Raw genomic sequence first — 9,928 nt, forward strand, 5'->3', positions numbered from 1 at the left:
AGTGAATAATATAGAAATGAAAATATACACATCTATAATAAAGAAATAGATATAGGGAGATATAGAGACAGGGAGAGAGAGAGCCATAAAAAAGAAATAAGTACAGATAATCTAAATCTAGAAAAATCGATTAATATTCAGTATGAAAACTCTATGGATAGATGCTAATATAATATATTTTAATATTAGTTATGTCTGATTTCTATGTGTATAGATAAAGAAGATCAATATGATAGAAATAAAAATTACAAATATTTAAATGTAGGGGCTTTTTGTTTTTTATTTGGATAGAGGCATGGCATTTAAATGAATAATATAGAAATGAAAATATACAGATCTATAATAAAGAAATAAATATAGGGATATAGATAGTTAGATAGATAGATAGATAGATAGATAGATAGAGCCATAAAAAAGAAATAAATACCAGTAATCCAAAGCTGGATAAGTTAATTAATGATCAGTATGAAAGCTATACAGATAGATATACAGATAGGTAATGTACTTTAATATCTGTTATGCATTATATCTGTTCGTACAAATATAGAAAATCAGTATAATGGAAATAGATATTAAAAACATTTAAAACAAGGGTTTAATTGTTTTTTGATTTGGTTAGAGGCTTAGAGGCAGGGCTTTTAAATGATTAATATAGAAATGAAAATATACAGGTCTATAATAAAGGAATAAATATAGGGAGATATATCTATATGTAATTTTAAATAAAAACCAAAAAAAAACAAGTAATCTAAAACTAGACAAGTAGATTAATATTCAATTTGAAAAATATATGGATAGACGTTCATATATTTTTATATTGATAATGCATTATATCTATGTGTATAAATATAGCTCAATTTGATAGAAATAAATATTAATTACATTTAAGTGAAGGGGTATTTTGTTTTTTATTTGGTTAGAGGCAGGGCTTGCTAAGTTTCGATGGGGGGTGGGTTTTGGGGCGTTCCTCGGAGAAGAGTTTTTGGAAGGGGGTTGCACACGTGGTTTCTTGCCTCGCTTCTCTGCACGTGCAGGGGCGCCCCCCCGCCCGCCCCGGGCTGAGCTGTGCGGCAGTGCTGCCGCCGTGTGGGCACAGAGCGGTACTGCAGCTGTGCGCCGAGGCGGGCGGGGCCGGGCCGAGCGGGGGCCGAGCAGGGCCGAGCCGATCCGAAGCGGAGGGGGCCGAGCCGAGCCGAAGCGGGACGGAAAGAGCCGAGCCGAAGTGGGACGGAAAGAGCCGAGCCGAGCCGAGCCGCGTCAAGCCCCCCCCCACTCCGGAGCCGGCCGGGAGGACCCCGGCAGAGGCGTTGACTCCAATGCCTGCCGCCGCAGGTGCGGGCGCCGCCCAGCTACGGAGCCGCTGCGCCCCGCCGCCATCGTCCTCGCCCCGGGAAAGGCGGCGGACAATCGGGCGGAGTGCTCGGAGTCGGTCGGCGTCGGCAGGTTTTTCGGTCAGGCAAGTAAGTTAGACAGACGCGTTGAGAGCAGCGGGGGCCTTAATCTTGCCTCAACAAAGATGGCCGCACAGCCGGAAGTGGCTTCAGCCACAACAAAGATGGCGGCGAGGAAGGGCGGAAGTGACGTCACGCCACGCACAAGATGGCTGCCCGGTCGTGGCCGGCTTGACCTCCCAAGGATGGCCGCCAAAAAGGCGGGAAAATGGAAGGACCCCGGGCGGTGGGTGCGTGCGATTTACTGCCTGACAAACACCCCGGCGCCGACGCCGCTCCGGCGCAATTTTCCGCGGCTTTTCCGGCCGTGCGGACACGGGCTGTGCGCTCGGCGGCGCCGGGGCCGGGCGCCAGCAGGTCGGGCGCCGACAGGCAGCGGTGAAGACGCCTCTCTCTGCCGGGGTCCTTGCCGCGGCCGCGTTCTGGGGCTTCTGGCACTCGCGACGACCCGTACCTCGCCGCCGCTGCTCTCGCTCCGTTCTCTCCCCCTCGGCCCCCCCCCGGGAAATGGCGGAAACCCCAATGGCATCGGGACCCAACGGTCGCTCCCCGGCCCCGGGACCGAAGCAGCCCGAGGAGGCGGCTGCTCTGTGTGTCGGAACGGTGAGAGCGGGGGCCGGGGCTGGGGCAGCTTATCAACCGAGTATATATTTGTAAGTATAAAGATGATCAAAATAGATATTAAAAAATATTGAAGAAAAAGGGGCTGCTTGGTTTTTATTTAGTTAGAGGCAGGGCTTTTAGATAAATAGGAAAAATACAAATAAATAAAATATTGAAAGAATGAATATATAAAGAAAAATATATACAAATCTATATATCTATAAATATATAGAGAAAAAAATATATATATGTAGGCGTAAAAATAAGTAATAGAAATATATACATATATGTTGATTTATAATCTATAATATGATTTCTGTACGTATAGATGGCAATATGATATCTTTTAGGATATGTTATGTGTTTTGTATATCAAGAAGGTATATAAATATGATAAAAAATATATATTAAAATATTTTTAAATACCGTTTAAGATAAAGGGACTGTTTGGTTTTTATTAGGTTAGCTTCGGGGCTTTTAAATAAATACAACAAAAATAAAAACATAGAAATGTATATTAAGTATATAAAGATATAGACGTATGTGCAACCAGAAAAGTAAAGAAATAGAAGTAATGCCAATATATACAAACAGATTTATATTTAATAGATATGTTATATATATTGATTTTATATGTGTATTATATACATAATGAATATATATCATTAAAATGTATGTAATATATTTAATATATAATAACATACGTATACACGTTAAAATAATATATTTTGATACTTTATATATTGCTTGTCATATATAAATGAATATAGTATATAAATTTAAACATGTGTGGTGGAAATAGATGTTAATTTGTATTTTTTTTTTATTTTCATTGTTTTGGTATGTTTCTCGGAGGCAATCCTCCCCTTGCAGCTGCTGACAGCACGGAAAAGCTGTGTGCTTCGTGGTGTCTATTGCCCAGCTGGCAACGATTCCCTTGTGTTTGGTGCATTAAGTCACACCCAGCTGTGTGGGATGGCAGGTGAGCACATTGCCCGACCCTTTTAGCTTTTCTGGCTCAGGCACAACTTCCTTTCCTTTTGGATATGGAAAAAAGGGAAGAGAGGGTAGTGTGACATTAGCACTAATTTCTAGCAGATTTTTAACTGCCCCTGATGCTCGTTCATCTTTGCAGTGTGGGTTTTCATGCTGACAAATCCTCTGCTTTGCCTTCTGCTCACAGTCAGCTGGGCCCTTTATTGAACAGATTTATCTGCTACAAGGCTACGCAGAAGGATGGAAAGGAGGAACACAGGGGGGAAAAAAAATAGATTCAAGGCATAGAGAAGGTAGCCGGTTTATTTGTATGACATGTAGCTTTTTTAGGATGTTTTGTTCTTTATATGGCGTTAATTTCAAAGAGAAGCCTGTGAACTTTGTGTTCCCCTTTTGGGGCTGGTTCTGGGGTAAGGGGGAAACACGAGGCCTAAGCACCTCTGGCTTATCTGTCCAAGGATCTGCCTCAGTTGTGGCTCCCATCCTTCTGAAGGACTCTTCAGCGCAGTGAGTTACCTTCTATAACTATTCATTGTTGTATTGTTGTTGTGAGACCTCATTGCTGGGTGAGAGGACCAGGGGAAATGAAAGGCTGTATGCCACTGTTACTTCATCACTGAATTCTTGCACTCTGTTAAAATCAAAACAAAAGGGATTTACACTGTCAGAAACACTTAACTGTAAGTTAAGGTAAAGGTCACAGTGCTAAAACCTAAGAGCAGATAGGGTTGAGCTCCTTTGTCTTCCCTCTCCGGCAGCTTTTGTGACTCCTGCCTCCAAGGTATCATCAGCTATCCCCTGGATCTTGCAGTGGAAGAGATGCTGAACCACCAGCTGTTCCATATTCTACACCATGTGTCTTTTTACCATGCTCCTCTGAGAAGCATCTCTCCCGTCTCTGTTTCTTTGCAGACCAGAAGGGATAAACTGGGATTCCTTTGTTCTTTTGCCTGTTAATAAAAAGGCCGCTTGTGGCTGTGTGCAGTGGCAACTGCATCACAGAATCTTAGAGGTGATTATTCACAGGTTAAGGAAATAATTCCTTTTTTTGTCACTGCTGCACTGAATTTCATAGGCGTGTCTGTGGCTTGATGCCTAAGATATTTAAAGCAGGTTTTATTCTTACAGGGGTTTTGCACACTAAAGTGTCTGCCCAGGTTTTGTTTCCAAAAGTGAGGTATAGTGCTGGGTGTTTAATTTGGTATGTTACTTGTTCTGTTGTGTAAATAACTGCAGCTCCCTCCCTGTGCCTGTGTATTGCAGGGGCAAGCGAGCGCTGGTTATAAAGGTGGCGATAATTAGGAAGAAGCTGTTTAAGCTTGGATAAATGTTTAGAGATCATTGCTTAGGGTACTGCATAGATGTACCAGAAGGAACTGCACCCTGGAAGTGCTGTGTGTCTGAAACCGACTGCACCTGCTCATTTTTAGCTCCTCTTTCTGACTCTGACTCTGCTCCTATTCCGACAGACCCGTCCGAGCCTGGCGTTCGCTACAGGCCTCCGCGTGGTGGGAGATGAGTCTAGGAGGAAATACCTTCAATCCACAGACGAGGCAGAAAGGACTCAGTACAAGGAGGACTGGACTCAGATGAAGGTAAAGTCCTTAACAGTCTATTTCTTCCCCATAACAAGTACTTCATTAGTGCATTCCTGGCCGTGTGCTGCAGGGCACGTTGGAAGTTACACGTGAGCGACGCTTCCGCTCGCGTCGAGGCGCACGCACGCGTTCCTCGTGCACCTTCTCCCTGCCTGACACGAGCTAACAGAGTCTGCCGAGGTGTGCCTGACCGGTTGTGAGGGCCAGATCTTTGTTGCCCTCATTTCAGTGAAGGAAACTGGAATTCCTTCTTGTATTCAGCACCACGTGTGGGTGTAAAGTTGAGCTGCCACGTGCCAGTTGAGAGCTGATTTGGTCAAGGAGAGGAATTCTTGCCTAGGAAGATTTGGCACTCCAGTTTCTCTTGCATGGCAGAGGCCACCCGAGATCGAAATGTTGCTACAAGTGTCCCGAGCTATTTCCAGTACGTACTTAAAAATGTCTGTCTGCAACTGGAGCGATTCTGTGCCTTATCCAGAGATGGTGCATTCTGGCTTTTCAGCGTGCACAGTGACGCTCCCGAGTTTTAAAGTGTCGATCTTTCTCTCGTAGGTTAAGATGGGCACAGCTCTAGGTGGCCCATAGCTTGGGGTTCATCTCAGAAGGAGGGACTTCATTTGGTCACAGAGAAGACGTGCCTTCCCTGCAAGGAGCAGCAAAGATAATGCACAGCCTCTCGGAGAGGCTTAAACTTGAGTAAATTTTTGTAGCCACTGATGCTGTTGAGGAAGGTACGTGGATTGCAGTCACCTGAGGATTGGTAACTTTTGACAGTGAGTGCAGCACTTGCCAGTGGCTCCCCTCCCTGGCTGCCGTGCTGTGGGTTTTGGCAGCTGCATTGTAAAATTTGTTGGTAGATTTTGGAGTCGCTTCCCCTGTAAGCGTTCAGCCAGGGTTCCCTTTAACAAACACACTGTGTGGCAGCAGCGCGTTGCTCTTCATAAAATAGAGATAAATTTCTGTGCTTCCTTTTTTAAGCGACTGAACTGCTCAAGAAACTGCTGCCCGAGATGGTGAGGTTTGAAGCCTCTCTGGAGGAGCTGGAACTCTCTAAGGACGGGGGCTCGTGATTCACCCGTAGATTTGCGCACATGCAATGTAGCAAACCTGACTTTGATTTCAGCCAAAGCTTAATGTCACTGTCAGAAAACTGAGTATGATTTTTGGCCCATAGTTGTTTACGAATGGTGTAAGCCATTATATAATCAAGTATATCATTGAGATGTGTCTAGTAGATGTATTACGGTTATAGTGTGTGTGTGTGTGTGTGTGTGTGTGTGTGTGTGTGTGTGATGATTTCATTATCATACCATTTCACTGAACAGTCAAGTTCATTGGAGTGAAATCTGATTACTTGCATTTTAAAAACTTGCCCACCCCAACCCTTTTTGATTTTTTTTTCACAGGTATTTTATAGGCATATTTCAACATTTTCCTTCCTAATCCACGAGTAAAGGGAGATGTTGGGATTTGATCCAAAAGATCTTACAACCGATTTTGTGGTGAAACAGAGAAAAACCGTGAGCAGCCAACTCACTGGAAACCTGCATGTTAAACGCAGAGAAGCACAAAGTGTTTGATGCTGTTAGAGTTCAAAATAACAAGGAAAAATGGTGGGGAATTTACCTGCCTTGGAACAAAGTATGACCCCATCCCATACTCTCAGCTCCCGCTCCCCTTCCAGCGTGGCTGTGACCCGGGCTGGCCGTACCGCTCGGTGTCTCTGGACCTCACAGCATTTCTATGTGGCTGCTGCACCCGGGTCCCCAGCACGTCCTGCTCTGGCCGCCTTCCCCGAGCGGTCCCACGTGCACCAAGCGGGTGCTACAGACCACAGGGGCCTCTTGGCTGCAGAGCTGGGTGATGGGAGACAACAAAGCAATGCCCAGGATGCAGCTGTTCAAGCCAGCCTCGCCTCACGGAGCATTTCTTTCTCACCTGTCCATGGTTCTCTCTCTGTGTGTGTCTGTGCTCCTTTTTAAACTGCAGGGCTGGGAGGCCTGGCCATTCCACCGGGAGTGCTCACCCTGGGAGCACCAGTGTCTACCTTGGGAGGAAGCAAGCTGCCACCAGAATAAAAGCAGGGTGGAGCTGCTCCCACTCCAAGGCAAGAGCCTGCAAGGCCCATCCTTTGGGGACTCGTCTTTTGTGTGAAGGCACATTGTCTAGCAGAGGAAGAGGTTGGTACCTGGTGGAGCAGGGCCAAGATTCCATTTTCCCCAGGCAGCTCCCTCCTCTGCCTGCTGTAGCGCTGGCCAGGGCTGGGAGAGGAGGGGGAGTGTGTTCAGCACTGCTGCTGGAACGGAGTGGCCCTCTCAGGAGGATCCCGGTTGCTTCAGGACCTTGCTTTTGCACTGGTTTGTGTCCACAAAGGAAAGGCATGCAGAAGGCAGCACCATCCCCCCAGCCCTGTAGTCTGGACCTAGAAAGGCTTCCAATAAAGCCAGGTGCTGCTGTCCAGGGCAGTTGGAGTTGTTCTGTGCCTTCTTTGGGGGGGAAGAGCAAAGGCTGAGGGGGACGGGGTGGAGACTGGGGGGCTCCCGTGTCCCTTGGGGCACGCCGAGGTCCCCGCCAGAGGGAGGGACACGCTGCGCTGGAGTAGCAAGGTGAGCGGGGAATGGGGAGGGCTGGTGCTGGGTACCCTTGCCCAGAGGGGACCCCAAGCTGCCAGGAAATTCCCCGGGAGGGCTGGGTGCAGAATCCAAAAACCTGTGGAGTTGTTCTGGTTTTTACGGTAGCTATTGGCAAGGGACAGGAATTGACCTCTCCAAATCCCCTTGGAAAGGAACCCCCTCTCTGTGCACTCCGTCGTTAGGGTTTTGTTATGTCAGGAACGGCTTAGGGTTAAGAAAGTGGGTTTTGTCTTTCCACCTCTTACTTCCCTGTAAAATGGGAGTGTATAAAACACATGTGTGCATCCCTGAGGTATTAAAATGCACCGAGAGAAATTTCTGGGCCTAAGGTCCATAGAGACGAGCGCGTTCTGCACTCGGGGTTGAGTAGGAATTTATATTTTTGTCATTCTGACCTGTTAGCTGAAAGAATTGGGAGAGTTTCCAAGAGAAAGAAATGCAAATTTTAAAAAGCAGAATGTTAGAAAGAGAAATATATAAATGTATACATGTAAAAAAAAATATAGGGAAGCTAGGTAGATCTATATATAGAGAGAGAAAGCCATAAAAAAGAAATAAATACAAGTAATCCAAGTCTAGACAAGTAGATTAATATTCAGTATGAAAACTATATGGATAGATGCTAATATAATATATTTTAATATCAGTTCTGTATGATATCTCTGTGTATAGATAAAGAAGATCAATATGATAGACATAAATATTACAAAAATTTAAATGTAGGGTCCTTTTGTAATTTATTTGGATAGAGGCATGGCATATAAATGAATAATACAGAAATGAAAATATACACATCTATAATAAAGAAATAAATATAGGGAGATAGATTGGGAGATAGATAGATAAATAGATAGATAGATAGATAGATAGAGAGATAGAGAGAGAAAGAGAGAGAAAGAGAGATATAGCCATAGAAAAGAAATAAACACAAATTTTCTATATCTAGACAAGGTGGTTAATATTCAATATGAAAAATATACGGATAGATGGTAATGTATTTTAATATCTGTTGTGCATTATATCTCTGTGTGTATAAATAAAGAAAATCAATATTATAGAAATAGATATTATAAATAGGTATAGGGAGATATATATATATATAGAGAGAGAGAGCGCCATAAAAAAGAAGTAAATGCAGATAATCTAAATCTAGAAAAGTCGATTAATATTCAGTATGAAAACTATATGGATAGATGCTAATATAATATATTTTAATATCAGTTACGTCTGATATCTATGTGTATAGATAAAGAAGATCAATATGATAGAAATAAATATTACAAATATTTAAATGTAGGGTCCTTTTGTTATTTTTTTGGATAGATGCATGGCATATAAATGAATAATATAGAAATCAAAATATACACATCTATAATAAAGAAATGTATATAGGGTGATAGATAGGGAGATATATAGATAGGGAGATATATAGATAGGGAGATAGATAGATAGATAGATAGATAGATAGATAGATAGATAGATAGATAGAGCCATAAAAGAAGAATTAAATACCAGTAATCCAAATCTGGACAAGTAAATTAATGATCAGTATGAAAACTATATAGATAGATTGTAATGTACATTAATATCTGTTATGCATTGTATCTGTGTGTATAAATATAGAAGATCAATATTTTAGAAAAAATATATTAATTTTTTTAAACAAGGGGCTTTTCTTTTTTTATTTAATTAAAGGCATGGCATTTAAATGAATAATATAGAAATGAAAATATACACATCTATAAGAAAGAAATATATGTAGTGAGAGAGATAGATAGATAGATAGATAGATAGATAGATAGATAGATAGAGAAAGAGAGAGAGAGAGAGATAAAGAGATACAGCCATAGAAAAGAAATAAACACAAATTATCTATATCTAGACAAGCTGGTTAATATTCAATATGAAAAATATACAGATAGATGGTAATGTATTTTAATATCTGTTGTGCATTATATCTCTGTGTGTATAAATAAAGAAAATCAATATTATAGAAATAGATATTATAAATCTTTCAATCAAGGGAATTACTGGTTTTTATTTGGTTACAGGCATGGCCTTTAAATGAATAATATAGAAATGAAAATATACACATCTATAATAAAGAAAGAGATATAGGGAGATATATATATATATAGAGAGAGAGAGAGCCATAAAAAAAAAGTAAATACAGATAATCTAAATCTAGAAAAGTCGATTAATATTCAGTATGAAAACTATATGGATAGATGCTAATATAATATATTTTAATATCAATTATGTATGATATCTATGTGTATAGATAAAGAAGATCAATGTGATAGAAATAAATATTACAAATATTTAAATGTAGGGGCTTTTTGTTTTTTATTTGTATAGAGGCATGGCATTTAAATGAATAATATAGAAATCAAAAGATACACATCTATAATAAAGAAATGTATATAGGGTGATAGATATGGAGATATATAGATAGGGAGATATATAGATAGGGAGATATATAGATAGATAGGTAGGTAGGTAGATAGATAGATAGAGAGAGAGAGAGAGAGAGAGAGAGAGAGAGAGAGAGAGCCATAAAAGAAGAAATAAATACCAGTAATCCAAATCTGGACAAGTAAATTAATGATCAGTATGAAAATTATATAGATAGATGGTAATGTACTTT

The 9,928-nt window shown here is 41.6% G+C and overlaps 1 long non-coding RNA gene across 3 annotated transcripts; it reads left to right on the forward strand.

Moving 5' to 3' along the window:
* Positions 1 to 1,869: 1,869 nt before the first annotated feature.
* On the forward strand, positions 1,870 to 7,113 carry LOC147652041 (uncharacterized). Of its 3 annotated transcripts, XR_015289767.1 has the most exons (5): positions 1,870 to 2,104; positions 2,910 to 3,036; positions 4,520 to 4,645; positions 5,201 to 5,379; positions 5,627 to 7,113. It is a non-coding gene; the product is annotated as an uncharacterized LOC147652041 (long non-coding RNA). The 3 variants fall into 3 exon arrangements; XR_015289766.1 differs by lacking the exon at positions 1,870 to 2,104 and having other exon boundaries at positions 2,798 to 3,036; XR_015289768.1 differs by lacking the exons at positions 1,870 to 2,104; positions 2,910 to 3,036 and adding an exon at positions 3,103 to 3,557.
* The last annotated feature ends 2,815 nt before the right edge of the window (positions 7,114 to 9,928 follow it).

This window comes from Cyanistes caeruleus, chromosome 8, assembly GCF_971803275.1.
Source record: "Cyanistes caeruleus chromosome 8, bCyaCae1.hap1.1, whole genome shotgun sequence".
In the NCBI taxonomy this organism is placed as follows: Eukaryota; Metazoa; Chordata; class Aves; order Passeriformes; family Paridae; genus Cyanistes; species Cyanistes caeruleus.